Raw genomic sequence first — 17,666 nt, forward strand, 5'->3', positions numbered from 1 at the left:
GCCAGGTATTAACTTCACTGCATATTTTTGTGTGTGTGTACTCTTATAGATTAATAATTCTTAGCCTAATGACCATTTACATCCAGAAGAATAGCAGAATATAAGTATGGTTTATTGATGGTAAAAATTAAATCAAGTGCTAATCCTGACATGTTATTTCTTGTTGCTTGGTAACAGTGCAGCAACTCTGTAAGAGTTCCTTTATCTCAGCTACAATGGACTTCATTGCATTGTGGGGTAGCAATACCAACTGCAGCAAGTCATTTGTATGCCATTATCCTTCCAGAATTTTGTTGCTATTTTTTATTGTTAGTGCAGAGATCCTAAAAGAAAGTCATTTTAATAATACATCCTCCTTTTTTGATGGATTGGTGAATTTTATTCTAGCTATTCTTGGCTTTTCGGCTTTGTATCTATAATTTCTGAGGTTTCACAAATTTGTGTTTTATCAGTCTGTACAGTATTAACCTAGGCTTTTGAATTTCATTGTAAATATGTACATTCTAAGTGATGCTTCATTAGTTCTTAGTGAACATCTTTTATCCTTGACCACCTAAGAGGGGAGAAAAAAATATCTGGGCAGAATTTTTCTTTCATAAAAATAGGACATATACCTCATCCTTCTCTAATATAGAGCATTTCTAGTTTTAGAACCTGCTTTAGGAAAAGGAAGCCTGTTGAACCAGTGTGATTTGTTTTAAGTGAAAGGCTGATTCATGTTGCGTGTACTATATATGTTCTATATGCTGTTAGTTCACAATTATTATTTACAACAAAGGTTGCTAAACTATAGCCCGTGGTCTGTTTTTGTATTGTCTAAGAGCTAAGAAATTTTTATATTTTTAAAGGGTTGTTTAAAAAAAAAAAAAAAAGCAATATGTGACAGAGACAGTATGGAGCCTATAAAGCCTGAAATATTATCTGGCCCTTTGCAGATAAAAGCTTGCAGACCCTTGATTTATGGCATAGTTTCCATTTCTATAGTCTGAATATATTAAATGTCACTAAGTATTATTTTTTAAAGGACCAGCGAACTTAAGTAGAACTGAAATAAAATAATGATAACTGGTTTGAAGAGAATCAATGAAAAAATTAAATTGAATAATATGAATTTGTGTAGAAGTAGTGAAATGATTATGCAGTTTGGTGGGCCTGTTTTGGGGGCAACCATGAAGAAAGGAAGATTACATGTAGCAACTTGTTTATCTTGCTTATCTTGCCACAGTTTTTACAATTTCTTTACTATCTCAATGCCTTTGTCAATAAATCTGACTTTAATAAAATTGTGTAGTGATAGACGCACTTTATTAGAAGCATTTTGCTTTTTCCTGCCCATTAGACTTTATCTGATACTTGAGGGCCAGTTTCTTACTTACAATGTATGTATCCTGGGGTGATGGGGTGAAGACTTCTCCAACTTGACCTGGGTCCGGCACTCAGCTGCAGCTCCTGCTGTCTGGCAGAGTCTCCAGGAGCTACGGAAATGGTCCAGAGTTGGAGTCATCCTGTGTCCCTGGGTTTTGGAAGGGCCCTGCAGCCCTGGGTTTTCATCTCCTCTGGAGCTGTGCCCCCCGCATCCTGGAGAGAGGGCAGGAAAAGAATTGTGGACAAACTTTGGGCAAGGTGAGGCTCATTTTCTCAGCCTTCCAAACCAGGGCTTTTAGCTTCCTATTTTCTTTTTAGTCAGAAATGTGTTTGTAAGAGTTATCTGGCTATTTCTTATTTATTGGTAAGGTAAAGCCTGAAATCAGGAAGTTAACCAGGGCAGCCATGTGTTTTTTTATCTGGCATCAGTCTTCTTAAGCAATAGAAAAGGCTCCAACCAGCCAAAATGTATTCTAGCGATGAGAGATAAAAGTCATTTATTTATTTATTTATTTTTGCTGTGCCGTGCGGCTTGTGGGATTTTATTATAGTTCCCCGACCAGGGATTGAACCTGGGGCCCTGGCAGTGAGAGTGCCAAACCCTAACCACTGGACCACCAGGGAATTCCCGAAAGTCAATTATTTTAGCTAGACTCACTTAACTCCTCTTTCTTGTAAGCAAAGGCCCAGAAAACCCCATGCTTGAGCACCATTTCTGTATTAGTAGGCGTTTTATATTACTTTATATTTGTAATGCTTTATGTTTTCAAAGTGCTTTTACATATATTATCTCATTTGATCCTCTTAATCACCAGGTGAGGTAGGAGGAGGAGCAGTTTTCTTATAATATTACAAATGAGAAAACTGAGAAACAGGTAAGTTTCTGGGAATAGATCATTGGGAAGTTGAAGGGCTTAATGAAAAGGACATTTGAAAGACTTGGTTTAAGTCCTGACTTTCCATGTTTCCTCTGCTGCTGTCCTGCCATGACAATACTGAGGCTTTATTTCTGAGACACTGAACATTTCTGAAAATGTCAGCATAGCTAAGTGGGCTTTTATAGGAGCTTTCACCTTATTTTAAGTGCAAATGGAAAGGGTCATGATTTTAGGTGTTGTATGTAGAATGGATTTTTATGGAGGTGTGAAGGGAGACAGGGTAGCCAATGAGGAGACTACTGCAGTGGTCCAGGCAAGAGGTGATGGTGGCTTGGACTTGAGTGATGGAGTGGAAGTGGGAAGAGGTGGTGGAATTGAGATATACAGTATCTTGGAAGAGGAATCTTATCAGATTTGCCGATGCCTTGGATGTGGAATGCTGGGGTAGAGGAAAGGCAGAGAGTAAAATGATTCCCACCTGACTTGAGCAATGGTGTGGCACCTACCAAGCTGAGGAAGCCTGGGAACAGCTTTTGGAAGGAGGAGTAACAAGAGCCCTGGTAGGATTGATTGGCTTTTTTAGGCATTCAAGTGGTGATGTAGGTGAAGATGGACATGTATGTGTAGTGCTCAGAGGAGAGGTCTGGAAGGGAGTTATACAATTGGGAATAATCCGCATATATTTGATAAGTAGAGTCATGGAATAGAAAAGACCACTTAGCGAAAAAGTCCTGGGACTAAGCTCTAGGAGTCTCAGTATATTTCTTTCTTTCTTTTTTTTCTTTCTTTTTGTGAACAGTATCTGAGATTTAGAATCACATCTTTATTTACAATAGCCAGGACATGGAAGCAACCTAAGTGTCCATCGACAGATGAATGGATAAAGAAGATGTGGCACATATATACAATGGAATATTACTCAGCCATAAAAAGAAATGAAATTGAGTTATTTGTAGTGAGGTGGATGGACCTAGAGTCTGTCATACAGAGTGAAGTAAGTTAGGAAGAGAAAAACAAATACCATATGCTAATGCATATATATGGAATCTAAAAAAAAAAAAAAAGTTCTGATGAACCTAGGGGCAGGACAGGAATAAAGACGCAGATGTAGAGAATGGACTTGAGGACATGGGGAGGGGGAAGGGTAAGCTGGGACTAAGTGAGAGAGTGGCGTGGACATATATACACTACCAAATGTAAAATAGATAGCTAGTGGGAAGCAGGCGCATAGCATAGGGAGATCAGCTTGGTGCTTTGTGACCACCTAGATGGGTGGGTTAGGGAGGGTGGGAGGGAGACACAAGAGGGAGGGGATATGGGGATATATGGATACGTATAGCTGATTCCCTTTGTTATACAGCAGCAACTAACACAACATTGTAAAGCAATTATACTCCAATAAAGATGTTAAAAAATAAAACAAAATAAAAAAAGAAATAGAAAAAAAAACCAATCACATCTTTGCCTCCCACTGGCATTGTGACCCTGGACAAATAAGTGCTTTAGAATCCCAGCTTCTTTATAGCATCTCCTGTCTATTTGCCTATTTCACGGGTCTATTTTGAGCGTCAGTGGGTTAGGGCATTTGGATGTGTTTTCTAAAGCTCTGAAGTGCTATGTTCTTACCTTGATCCCTCCTGCTGCTTTGATTAATGAACCTCAGATGACTGTTCTCACTGGCCCAGTGACAGTGACTACAGAACTACCCCGTGGGTTGCAGCTGGCAAGGCATACCCTCCCTATCCTTTCCCTGTCATCCAGAGTTCTTGAGATCTAGGGGAATTAAAATTCCATAATACCACCGATTTCTAAAATCTCAGGACATTATCAAAAAACTAATCTAGATTGTTTTTAAAATATATTGTTAGCTTTAATCAACAGTAAATTACCTAATATTTAAAGCTCATCAAAATCAACCTAAATATGTTGATCCCTTACATTAAGCAAATGCAGTGATGACTTTTAAGGTGAGCATTATGGACCCCTTATAGAAAGGAAGGTTCTTATAAATCTGTCATTTCATTAGCTTATGAAATGACAGGTTTATAGGTTGCATACAGTCAGAAATTGATGACCACTCTCTGCTGTCATATTTTAAATGGAGGATTAGCCAACGACCTATTTATCTTTTTGTACTTTGGCGCAAAAGATTCAGATATTCTGGTTTGGGATGAAAACTAACCTTTGTTCCCTGATGAAACATGCTTGTACTGAATATCCACCTTGAATTCTTTTCATTGAAAGTAACATTTATTGTTTTAGGGGGCGTAAGAGAAATGAAATGAATAAAGAGGGCCTCAGATATTCATTGATGCTTCATGTTCAACTAAGTGCACACCACTACCTGCAAACAATCAGAGAGACTAAGGGTCAAGAAATAGACCCTTATTTCTTTAGGATGCAGCATACTGTTACATATAAATAAATTAGTCTGCAGGTGTGTTTTCACTGCTTCCTTATGAAAGCTTTGCCTTATTGAATTTTCACAGACTCAGGAAAAAGTATGTTTTATTTAGTTTGTTTTTAGATAAAATGGTTTGAAACAAACAGTTGGTTAATTTGGGAGAAATAATGAAAGATTAGAAACCAAGAATGACTTAATTGTTAGAAACTACAGTAGTCCCTCCTTATCTGGGGTTTCACTTTTCACAGCTTCAGTTACTTGTAGTCTACTGTGGTTCAAAAATATTAAATGGAAAATTCCAGAAATAAACAATTCATAGGTTTTAAATTGCATGTTGTTCGGAGTAGTGGATGAAATCTCACCCGCTCCAGTTCTGTCCTGCCTGGGATCCCCAGCCATCAACGTCTGCTCCTGACACCCAGCCATCAACATGGCTCGATGATCCAGGATGACATGGAGCAGATAATCTTCCTTCTGATACATCTTCAGAAAGTCAGTAGTAGCCTAACATTACGTCACAGTGCCTATATCATTCACCTCACTTCATCTCGTCACACAGGCATTTTATCATTTCACATGATCACAAGAAGAAGGGGGAGCACAGGATAATAATGTAATTTGAGAGAGAGCAAGACCACATTCACATAACTTCTATTATAGTATATTGTTAGAATTGTCCTATTTTATTGTTAGTGATTGTTGTTAATCTCTTATCGTGCCTAATGTTTTTTTTTTTTGGCTGCGATGAGTCTTCGTTGCCGCGCGCGGGCTTTCTCTAGTTGCGGCGAGTGGGGGCTACTCTTCGTTGCGGTGCGCGGGCTTCTCATTGCGGTGGCTTCTCTTGTTGTGGAGCACGGGCTCTAGGTGCACGGACTTCAGTAGTTGCAGCACTTGGGCTTCAGTAGTTGCAGCACGCAGGCTCAGTAGTTGCAGCATGCGGACCCTAGAGCACGTAGGCTTCAGTAGTTGCGGCACGTGGGCTCTAGGGCACACAGGCTTCAGTAGTTGTGGCCCATGGGCTTAGTTGCTCCACGGCATGTGGGATCTTCCCGGACCAGGGATTGAACCTGTGTCCCCTGCATTGGCAGGCAGATTCTTAACCACTGCGTCACCAGGGAAGTCCCGTGCCTAATTTTTTTTTTTTTTTTTTAAAAACGAACAACTTTATTTACAGTTGAAAACTTAAACACAAAATCTTGGCTTCTGAGTCTGTGAGGTCTCTTGATCAAATGGGGCAGCAGCAGGCAGGGAAGCAAACACAGGGGCCAATCCAGATTATCTTACTCAAGAGTATCACCCCGAGCAAGGGAAGGCCTGATTCAGTCTTCCTCTGGACTACATCTCTCCACACTGTGAGATCACCACAGGCAGCTTGGGCTTATTGTTGGGGCCTGTGGGAACATTCTCAATCTTTCTCATCACCAGAAGTCCATCAGTGAGTTTTCCAAACATCACGTGCTTCCCATTAGCCAATCACACTTAGAGCAGGTGATGAAAAACTGACATCCATTTGTACTGGGACCACTGTTTGCCACGGAAAGCAGGCCTGGAGCTGAGTGTCTAAGCTTAAAGTTTTCATCTGGAAACAGCCCCCGGTAGATACTAGTGACTCCAGTACCATCTCCATTAACAAAATCTCCACCCTGAATCATGAAATCTTTTATGACCCTGTGGAAGCTGCTCCCTTTGTATCCTGTTGGAACCCCATCTTTTCTGAATTGTCCAGTGCAGAACTGCCTAAAATTCTCAGCCGTCTTAGGCGCAACGTCTGCAAAGAGCTCCATCTTCATGCGGCCAACTTCCCTTGTGTTCTACCCAGTCCTTCCACAAGCCAGTGCCTAATTTTTTTAAAAAAATATTTATTTATTTATTTTGGCTGCGCTGGGTCTTAGTTGTGGCGTGTGGTATCTTTTAGTTGCGGCCTGCGGACTGTTGGTTGTGGCATGCATGCAGGATCTAGTTCCCCGACCAGGGATCAAACCCGGGCCCCCTGCATTGGGAGTGTGGAGTCTTACCCACTGGACCACCAGAGGAGTCCCTATCGTGCCTAATTTAAAAGTTAAATTTTATCATAGGTTTGTATGTATAGGAAAAAACAGTATATATAGGGTTCGGTGCTATCCACAGTTTCAGGCATCCACTGGGGGTCTTGGAACGTATCCCGTGTGGATACGGAGGCACTCCTGTAATGATTTTCTCTTCTGTTCTTCATTCCGTGAAGAAACCAAGACCACGCGTGTCCAGGAGTATAGGTTGCCTTCTCTCCGATTTGGCTTCTGAAATTTAATGTTAATTTCTGTCACTGAATAACTAAGCCCACATTCAATTTCTTTGAAGAGAATTTTAAATCCAAATCCCATGGGAGAGAAGTTAAACAGGAATCTGAAGAACTTAGTATCTCTTCTGTGCTTGCTGTGAAAAGGAGCTGGGTTATTAATTTAAAGAAGCTATTTTAGTTTTCTTAATAATTACAGGAAAGGATACAAGTTTTGCCTTGTATTCTGAAAAAGTTCTTTTCAGTTTAGAATTTCTTTTTAAATTTTGGAAAAGGTTTGTTGGCACAGACAAAACTCAGGGAAGAAAAATTCATTATTACGAAACTCAGACAAATATAGGTTACCTACAAAAAGCTACAGGATTAAGGCTGTTGAGTTTGAAAGTTTTGGTGTAATTTAAATTTCTCTCAAGTTGAGGAATTTACGAAGCTCATTCATTTTGAGAATTGGCATCTCAGAAGTGGAATTAGACCCTTAGAAAGAAAGGAAGTATTAAATGGTATTTTAAAGCCAGTTCTATAAACCAATTCCTGCTATAAAATGTAGTTTAGCTGCTGTTTTATTTATAGATATTTTTCCCCAGTGCTTTTGGCATTATGTTTGCATCCAAAAAGTTTTCACTTACTTTTCCTTTTTGTTGGTTCATATTTTTAAATGTACAAAGTAGCATTTTATATGTGGATTAATGAGGACTAGATTTTATAAGGAGAGAGCAAAATAGAATGGAAAACTTTTCTTCATAAAATTCATTCCCAGGAAATAGGAGGGGCAGTAAAATGGTCCAAATAGAATAGATACAGCTAGGGTATGCCTACACAAAGTGGAGTAGACTCCATAATTGAAATGTTTTCAACTGTGGCAATAGCAGATAAAAGAGATACAGCCTAATGATGATAAAAGCAACAAAAACAACAGCAGCAGCAGCAAGTACTATTTATACCGTGAACTTATGTGCAAAGCACATAAGGTCATCTGTTATAATAACCCAGTGTGGTAGGTTTTATTATCCTTATTCTCTAGAGGAAGGAAATGAGGATAAGGAGAGGCTTTATGATAAAGCTAATAAGGGAGAGTTAAGATCTAAAAACATTTCTTTCTGCCTCCAAAGCCATGTTCTTAAGTATAAGTGAAGAATGATAGGTGTATTTTAAGGTACATTTTGTTTTATACTTTTTAGTGTTAACATTTAAAATATAATTTATTACCTCCTTAAGGGCAGGGGCTTAGACCTTTAGCTAATTGAATTTTTCAGCCAAGTATAGCTCCGGCACAATGTTAATACTTCCATAAACACAAAATTAAAAATCATTCAGAAATGTTAACCTCTTAAAACTTATAAAATCGGATAATCTCCTGAAAGCTGTGAAATGAGAGCCTTCACACTTGAGAAGGTAGAATGGTTTCCCCCCAGTTAAAAATGATGTAGATGATATTATACAGTAGTTTGAAACCAAGATAGAAATTTTAGGATTCTGTATAATAAATACTGCTAATGATTATCTACTTAAAAAATAGGAACTTCCAGTTTCTGTTCTGGCATCTAAGGAGCTTAGTAGTCACTATTGCTGTTCTCACAATAAGAAAGTGAACAAACTGAAAATCAACAGACAACAATTTGTTCACCATAATAATAGTATTAATGTATTTCATAATTATAGCTTATGGATGAATGAAATGAATGATAGCAATGTTTTAAGGGACAGGAGGGAGAGATAAGAGTACTCTGTCATAGGGTACTTGCACTACCCGTGAGGTGGTATAGCGTTATCTGAAAGAAACCTTGGATTAGTTGTAAATGTATATTGCCAACTCAAGCATAACCACTAAAACGGGTAAAAAGAGGGGTATACAGTCAGCTGTATCCATGTGTTTCACATCAACACATTCAACCTGAATTTGCTGATGTGAAACTCATGGATGCAGAGGGCTGGTTGTAATGAACATTCTAGGAGAGGAGAAAAAATGGAATCATATAAAAAGCTTAGTTAAAACCAGAGAAGGAGGGACTTCCCTGGTGGTCCAGCAGTTAAGACTCCATGCTCCCAATTCCAGGGGCCCTGGTTTGATCCCTGGTCAGGGAACTAGATCCCTCATGCCACAACTAAGAGCCTGTATGCCACAAGATTCCGCATGCTGCAATTAAAAAAATAAAAAGATCACGCATGCTGCAACTGAAGATCCCGCACGCGTCAGTGAAGATCCTGCGTGCCACAACTAAGACCTGGCGCAGCCAAATAAATAAATAAATATTAACAACAACAAAAAAAACAGAAGGCAGAAAAAGATAAGACAAAAAGAAACAACAAGGACAACAAATAGAAAATGTAACAACTATGGTAGATGTTAATCCAACTATATCAATAGTCACTTTAAATATTAATGGTCTAAGATACACCAGTTAAAAGAGACTCTCAGACGGGATTAAATGAGACCCAGCTATATGTTGTCTATAAGAAACCTGCTTTTATATATATTTTTTGCAGCTTTATAGATATATATGATTGACATATAGCATTGTATAAGTTTAAGGTGTACAACATGTTGACTTGATACACTTACATATTATGAAATGATTACCACTATAGTGTTAGCTAACATCTCCAGCCCCTCACATAATTACCATTTCCTTTTTGTGGTGAGAACATTTAAGATCTGCTATCATAGCAAAACTGACTTCAGAGCAAGGAAAATACCAGAGATAAAGAAAGACATTCCATGATGATAAAAGGACCAATTCTTGACAGACATAGGAATCCTTAAAGTGTGTGCAGTGATTCTGTTTTTTTTTTTTTTCACACTCATGACCTTCTGAGATACCAGCACCAGCTTCCCCATGCCATCTTCACAGCAGTTTGGGTCCCAGCTCTGTGCAGCCCCTTTCCTAAGCATCAGTTCAACCACTTTCTTTTGCTGCTCTTGCAGTTACTATATCTGTGTCACCTCAGTGCTTCTTTTTTGCCTTTTTAGTTCTCTAATTCCTTATTTAAATTTCCTTTATTAAAATAACTGACAAAAAATAATTCAAAATGGACCATAGACTTAAATGTGAAATGTAAAACTATAAAACTTCTAAAAGATAAGAGAAAATCCAGGTGAACTTGGTTGGGTTTGGCAATGCCTTTTTGAATACAACACCAAAAGCACAATCCACGGTCAAGACATCTGTACAGACACCTCACCAAAGACAATATACAGATGGCAAATAAGCAGATGAAAAAATGATCAACATCATATGCCTTTAGAGAATTTCAAATTAAAACAATTCGATAGCAATACACACCTATTAGAATGACTAAAATCCAAAACACTGACATCACCAAAATGCTGGTGAGGATGTGGAGCAACAAGAACTCTCATTCATTTTTGGTGGAAATGTAAAGTGGTAGAGCTGCTTTCGAAGACAGTTTAGCACTTTCCAATAAAACTAAACATACCATTACCACATAATCCAGCAGTTGCACTCTTTGGTATTAACCAGCTCTCCTGGTTGGAACACTTGGAAGATTAATAAATTGCCTGTTTTTGTTTTCATATAGAGTATATAGTGGACTTGTTCACACTCTGAATTTGAGCCATTGTTGAATTTGATATTTGATTTCTTGTATTTGTCCAAATATCCAAGAACTATTAGTCCTGTGTTCTGACTTTCACAAGGAAATAAAACTTTCCTTCTTTCAAGAAGTTACTGCATGTGTGACCATGTATAGATAAAAACAGTATTTCACTTAAATGTGGAAAACGGACAATTAGCTAGAAAACCATTCTAACTGCACACTGGGTCAAGTTCATAGCTTATGAAATCTACAAATTACCACCTTCAGAGTTGCTTGGGAAGATAGTTAAAAACATGACTGTTAAGTTCACAAATGATAAGGATTGCTATGTGAGACAGTGATTATCTTAGATGATCCCACAATATAGTTGCTGAGATAGAACTAACCTGAAATTAGAAGTTGTATATAGAGCAATGGGTGCTAAATTTAATGATAAAGATAGTAATTGCTGTGGGATCCAGATGGTTGTTTGCATGGTTTGTGGCTCTAACCTCAAAGACGCCCTTTCTATTTCTTAGCCTTGTTTCTGTAGATATTTATATATGGTGGATTGTAAATGAAGGGTAAGACTTCAGGTATTGTACGCTCTGTCTTGGCTCACAGGTCTAAGGACATATGAGTGGGGATGGGCCAAAATGGGGTGTGGAGGCACATCTTCCATAGAACCAAGGGCCTTGAGGGAAGAAATGGAATGGATGTCTCTTGGTTTGATTTCCTTATTTCCTGTTTGTTACCTATATGTTTGGTTTTATAAAATTAGGATCATATTTTATATTCTTTTTTCATTATGTAAAATATTAAGAATGTTTTTGGAGGTCACTAAATATTCCCCAAAAGAGGATATTTTAGTAGTTATACTCAAATTTATATTAACAACTCTGTTGTTGTACTTTTATGTTGTTTTTCCCTCGCTCACTATTATTAATAATGCTATAGTTAATATCCTTGTTTCAGTGCATGTATGATGATTTGATGAAATTCCTAGAAGTGGATTTTTGGGGTGTGTATCTCAACATTTTATCAGCTTTTGGTAAATATTGCTGAATTGTTCTCTAGGAAGGTAATTTACATTATAACCCCATAATGATATTTAAAAGTATCATTTTCAGCCATTCTTGACAGTATGGATATTATACTTAATTTATTTTTGGATAATCTGCTAGGTGAAAAAAGCTGTCCTGTGGTTTTGATTTGCATATCTTTGATGACAAGGGAGTTGAATATTTATTGGTTGTTTGTATTTTTTGTGATTTTATGTGTTGTTATAAGTATTACTATCATTATTTGAATGGGAATGTCTAGTATTTCATTTCCAGGTGTTCTTAGGTGATGAGTTATATAAGAGTGAGAAAGAGAATGTGCAGGATTGTGGTTGACACGTGAGCTCTGGAGTTAGGCTTTTTGGATTTGAACCCAGCTTCCTGAGTGATCCCCCAGCTGCTGGTCCCCAGGCAAGAACTTGATTGGCTATAGCTAGTAGAATATATAAGGAGGAGCATCTTTTTTTTTTTTTTAATTTATTTATTTATTTTTGGCTGTGCTGGGTCTTCGTTTCTGTGCGAGGGCTTTCTCTAGTTGCGGCGAGCGGGGGCCACTCTTCATCGCGGTGCGCGGGCCTCTCCCTATCGTGGCCTCTCTTGTTGCGGAGCACGAGCTCCAGACGCGCAGGCTCAGTAGCTGTGGCTCACGGGCCTAGTTGCTCCGCGGCATGTGGGATCTTCCCAGACCAGGGCTCGAACCCGTGTCCCCCGCATTGGCAGGCAGATTCTCAACCACTGCGCCACCAGGAAGCCCCAAGGAGGGACATCTTAACTCTGAGTTATGGGAGTAAAGATGGGTAGGGCTCTCAGAAAGAAAGTAACCATGGCTGGCAGCTTACCCCCGGAGCCCCTTCCTAAAATAAGGTGTGAGTCAAGTGCTCTGTTGATTGACTGCTTTGAGACAGCTCTCTAAAACTTACAGTCATGATTTCCCACAAAATCACCTCATTGCAAATGAGGACATAGATCCTGTTGAAAAAAGAGAAGGGAAGAAAGGGTAAGAGGGTATTTCTAACATAATCTAATGGTTTTGGAATCTTTACCTGTGATATTCTCTCTCAAAAGGTTATTGAATAATAAGGCACAGTATGCCTGACATAAATTGAGGAGATGCACTCTTATGAATTGTCTTATTGGAAAAAAGGCCAAAAATTCCATTTATTAATTTTGCCTTCACCTTTATTTTAACTAACAATTTTTGACCTACTTTTATCAATTTATTCCATGTTGGTCTTAAGAATATAGCTTGTGATTTTAAAGTCACTCCTATTAAAATAGTAGTGGCTTTCCTTACTCCTTCCAGAGACCTTGTCAAAAAATGTTATTTTTTCCACCTCAAATATAGATTTAGCCTACAAATACTGAAGTGATAATTAGGGCATATGCAAGATTGTTTCATTTGAAAAATTAGCTGCTTTTTTTTTTTTTAAAGATTTACTTTCCACATCTTTCTAGTTTGAGAGTATAGCTAAAAAAAGAAGGTATTTTAAAGTCATGGCTTACATAAATGATTTAAGTAAGAAGTGTGTGAGGAAAAATGAAAAACATTACTCATTGACCCCTTTTGTGTTACTGGTTTTATCTCTTTTTTTTTTTTTTTTTAATTTTATTTATTTATTTTATTTATGGCTGTGTTGGGTCTTCGTTTCTGTGCGAGGGCTTTCTCTAGTTGTGGCAAGTGGAGGCCACTCTTCATCGCGGTGCGCGGGCCTCTCACTATCGTGGCCTCTCTTGTTGCGGAGCACAGGCTCCAGACGCGCAGGCTCAGTAATTGCGGCTCACAGGCCTAGTCGCTCCGTGGCATGTGGGATCTTCCCAGACCAGGGCTCGAACCCGTGTCTCCTGCACTGGCAGGCAGATTCTCAACCACTGCGCCACCAGGGAAGCCCGGTTTTATCTCTTTTAAATGCATTTTTGCATGCATCATTATTGTAGCTTGAGCATGTAGCATATGTCAGCCTCCTAAAATTAGAATATATTCAAATTTCTCAGTGGCCTTTTATCAGGCTCCTAGAAAAGCCAGGTGCACAACCAAAAATTAGTAAAAGTGAGAGAATGTAATTGCCAAGGTGTTGAAAATTTCTTTCTGGTGAGAAGCCACCGTAATCAAAAGAAACTGCCCTAGCAACATCAGTTAAGGTGGACTCTCATGTGAGATTTTTGAAGTATGAAGGAAATCACATTCTTTTTTGTTTAGGTTAGATGTTGCCATTTCTGATAGCTCTTCCAAAATTAGGTTCCTCGTTCCATAAAGTAAACATTTCACACTTCTTTCTGCCATTCCTGTTCCTATGTACACGAAGTTCTTTCACAGGTACCATCTTCCACATGCCTCCATAGAACACATCCTTCCCTGACTCCAGGCCTTTGCCCTGGCCATTCTGGCTGCCTGGAATGCCCTCCCCATCCTTCTTTCTGTGGCTCATTTACTGCCTTCTCACCTAAGCTTTTCCTCTGTTGTAGCATTTATTACTTTGTTATACTGTGGTTAGCTGTTCGCCTGTCTCCTCCAGTAGGACTGAGCAAGAACCTCGTGGGACCTTGTCCTATTCATCTCTGTATCCCCAGTACAGGCACACGATGCCTGGCACATAATAGGTGCTCATTGAATGATGTTTGAGTCACTTAGCCAGAAGGTTAAAATATAAGCGTCACTTTGCAGGCTTAGAAATGTTCTGCCCATTCTAGTTGATTGCCATTATCCTGCTGTAGTCTATAAGAAAGTAAAAAATGCATTATGCTCAGTGGTTTTTCCTGACGGCTTTATAGTTGAGGTCTTTGTTGGGCCTTGCTTTGAGAGGCTTGATAATCTGCCACCAGGTGTTCTGTAATTCCCTTCCTTATTACAGTGACTAGGTTTCTCTGATTTCTCTGGGATCACTATCTCATGGTGTGCCTTTTAATGCTGGCTGGAATAGATAGTGTGTCTGATTCAATAGGCTTTTATTGCTCAGCTAAAGGAGAACAAGGCATATGGTAGTTAACTAGATTTGCAAAAGATGATAAATTAGTGGCAAATAAACTGGCCTTGTAAATGCAACAGGCTGGTTAGTCAGGAGAGAATTGGCATAGCATATACACAAGTGCAGAGGAGTACTGAAGGTATAATAAGTGACATGGAATTAAAATCATGGGTTGCATTTAACAAAGTACACCCAGTAAAAGGGGATTGATCTAGGGCTCAATAATCCAGAATATAATTAGAAAGATACTGTAGGTTAATGTGTGTACTTTGAGGTCTTTGTTGTGGAACATCCAGCAACTGATGTAGACTTACAACATGTAAGGGCTAGAAAGAATATTAGACGTCACTTAAAGTTCAACTTTCACATTTTAGAGATGAAATGGCCTTAAGTGGTTCGCATAAGAACACAGTACAAGAAGATATTAGACCTAAAACCCAGAATCTACATCTTTTGACCCCAAATGCAGTTCTCTATATCACACTGTTATCTCATTTTTTAAGGATAGCAGAAGTCAGTGAAATACATGGCATTAGAATCATGTGGACAAAAATCCTTCTCTTACAAACTACTGACGTCGTAAATTACTCTCTTCTATCAATCACAGCCACTTCTCTTTAATGGGAGAAGGGAAATTCTGTCTAAAAGATAAGCATGCTTTTTTTTTTTTAACATCTTTATTGGAGTATAATTGCTTCACAATGCTGTGTTAGTTTCTGCTTTATAACAAAGTGAATCAGCTATACATATACATATATCCCCATATCTCCTCCCTCTGCGTTCCCCTCCCACCCTCCCTATCCTACCGCTCTAGGTGGTCACAAAGCACCAAGCTGATCTCCCTGTGCTATGTGGTTGCTTCCTGTTAGCTATCTATTTTACATTTGGTAGTGTATATATGTCCATGCCACTCTCTCACTTCATCCCAGCTTACCCTTCCCCCTCCCCGTATCCTCAAGTCCATTCTCTACGTCTGCGTCTTTATTCCTGTCCTGCCTCTAGGTTCTTCAGAACCGTTTTTTTTAGATTCCATATATATGTGTTAGCATACGGTATTTGTCTTTCTCTTTCTGACTTACTTCACTCTGTATGACACACTCTAGGTCCATCCACCTCACTGCAAATAACTCAATTTCATTTCTTTTTATGGCTGGGTAATATTCCATTGTATATATGTGCCACATCTTTATCCATTCATCTGTCGATGAACACTTAGGTTGCTTCCATGTCCTGGCTATTGTAAATAGAGCTGCAATGAATATTGTGGTACATGACTCTTTCTGAATTATGGTTTTCTCAGGGTATATGCCCAGTAGTGGGATTGCTGGGTCATATGGTAGTTCTATTTTTATTTTTTTAAGGGACCTCCATACTGTTCTCCATAGTGGCTGTATCAATTTACATTCCCACCAGCAGTGCAAGAGGGTTCCCTTTTCCCCACACCCTCTCCAGCATTTATTATTTGTAAACTTTTTGATGATGGCCATTCTGACTGGTGTGAGGTGATACCTCATTGTAGTTTTGATTTGCATTTCTCTAACGATTAGTGGTGTTGAGCATCCTTTCATGTGTTTGTTGGCAATCTGTATATCTTCTTTGGAGAAATGTCTACTTAGGTCTTCTGCCCAGTTTTGGATCGGGTTGTTTGTTTTTTTGATATTGAGCTGCATAGTATGTTAGCTCAGTTGGTTAGAGCGTGGTCCTAATAATGCTAAGGTCACGGGTTCGATCCCCAGCATGCTTCTTTTAATTGTCATTCTTAACTTTTCGAATATGGCGTTGAGTTTTGGGGATGAGCTATGTACCCTCGGAAGACATTTTAGATTCGAGACCTCGATCAGCTTTATTCACTGTAGGTTTCAGGGATTGCTGTGAATGATAACTTCAGAGTTAGGACTGGTTTCCTAGTGATGACTAGAGGCTGAAATTCAATTTTTTGGAAAAAACTGAAAACTGAAGCCCAATCAGGCCTCTGTACCTGACACCAAATTAACTTTTGGAGACAGAGTTTTGGGTAAAGTAGAAATGAATAGCTTTATTGCTTTGCCAGGCAAAGGGGGCCACAGCAGGCTAATGTCCTCAAACCGTGTGTCCCCAGCTGGGGAGGTAGTGAGAAGTTGTGTAGTAATGGTTCAAAGAGGGCATGATCAGCTTGTGGACATTCTTCTGATTGGTTGGTGGTGAGGTAAGTGGGATTCAGCATTATCAACCTTCTGGTTCCAACCGGTCTGGGGTCTACAAGCTTGTGGGCAGCATATCGTTAATTTCTCCCCTCTAGTGGGGGTTTTAGTATCTGCAAAACAGCTCAAAAATATTGTTATGGATATCCCTTGATGGGGAACCGGGACCTTGCCCCAAGGCTGCATTATTGTCTCTCTTGACTGTTCCTCCCTTGTCTCTGCATCCCCTTCCTTCCCTAATTATCAACTGTTTGAACCTGCCTTTTGGAACGCAGGGAAGGTCCTGGAGGCTGAAACCTATTTCCTGTAATCAAGAAATGGGGAACACTGAAAGACTTTTGCGCCCAGGAGCCCCACAGGTCCTGCTCGGTATCAAAACAAGTGATGCCAGCCGTAAAACTGATTGTGTGTCTCTCTCAGTTGTCCTAAGGGAAGAGTCATTTGATCTTAATGCTAAAATCACAGTTGAGAATGTGATGAATATGCTTGAATGTCTTTAGGACTGACTTAAAGGTCTAGTTTTAGAAATTGAGCTACAGAGAGAGGAAAGAAAGTATTTTGTTTTGAAGTTTATTTATTTTTGCATCTTATGACTACTTTATTACACTAAATCAGGGAAAACAAACATGGCATTTTAATTTTCTTAATGAAATAAATAGGATTCAACTTTGCTTACTGCTTCCTAGAAATGAAAACATACTGAGAACATTTAGAAGATTAAATGACAAAGCTCTTATTCCAAGTGGCACAGGCTAAACGATTTTAAGTTTAGGAATTGAGCCATTCACAAACTGAATTCAGTCACAGCCCCTGTTGGGTTAAGCAGCGATTATCTGTGTTCTGGAAATGTTAGAGTTTAACCCAATTCTTCTTTGCAGTTTCTGTGTTAAGTACTGTGTTCTTGAATTATAAAAAGCTCCAAGGATGATTAACAGCCCCCAAGTGAAGGAAACAGTCTTAAAAAGTAACCTTTTAAAGTTTTAGTTGACATCTCTAATAGGCAGTT

General features: G+C 39.0%; 2 protein-coding genes and 1 pseudogene across 8 annotated transcripts in view; 2 read left to right on the forward strand and 1 right to left on the reverse strand.

The window, feature by feature from the left end:
- The window catches only part of OXCT1 (3-oxoacid CoA-transferase 1), a 160,859-nt gene that overhangs the window by 36,250 nt on the left and 106,943 nt on the right, over positions 1–17,666 (forward strand). The window lies entirely within an intron of this gene.
- On the reverse strand, positions 5,368–13,097 carry LOC309657307 (peptidyl-prolyl cis-trans isomerase H pseudogene; annotated as a pseudogene). The gene has a single exon. The product of its transcript is annotated as a peptidyl-prolyl cis-trans isomerase H pseudogene (transcript).
- PLCXD3 (phosphatidylinositol specific phospholipase C X domain containing 3) overlaps positions 13,099–17,666 on the forward strand; it is a 434,729-nt gene continuing 430,161 nt past the window's right edge. Inside the window, exon 1 of the mRNA XM_082454536.1 lies at positions 13,099–15,770. The gene's annotated coding sequence lies outside the window, so the exon portion shown is untranslated. The remainder of the gene's footprint in view (positions 15,771–17,666) is intronic.

Source organism: Balaenoptera physalus (assembly GCF_965194825.1).
Source record: "Balaenoptera physalus genome assembly, chromosome: 3".
Lineage (NCBI taxonomy): Eukaryota > Metazoa > Chordata > Mammalia > Artiodactyla > Balaenopteridae > Balaenoptera > Balaenoptera physalus.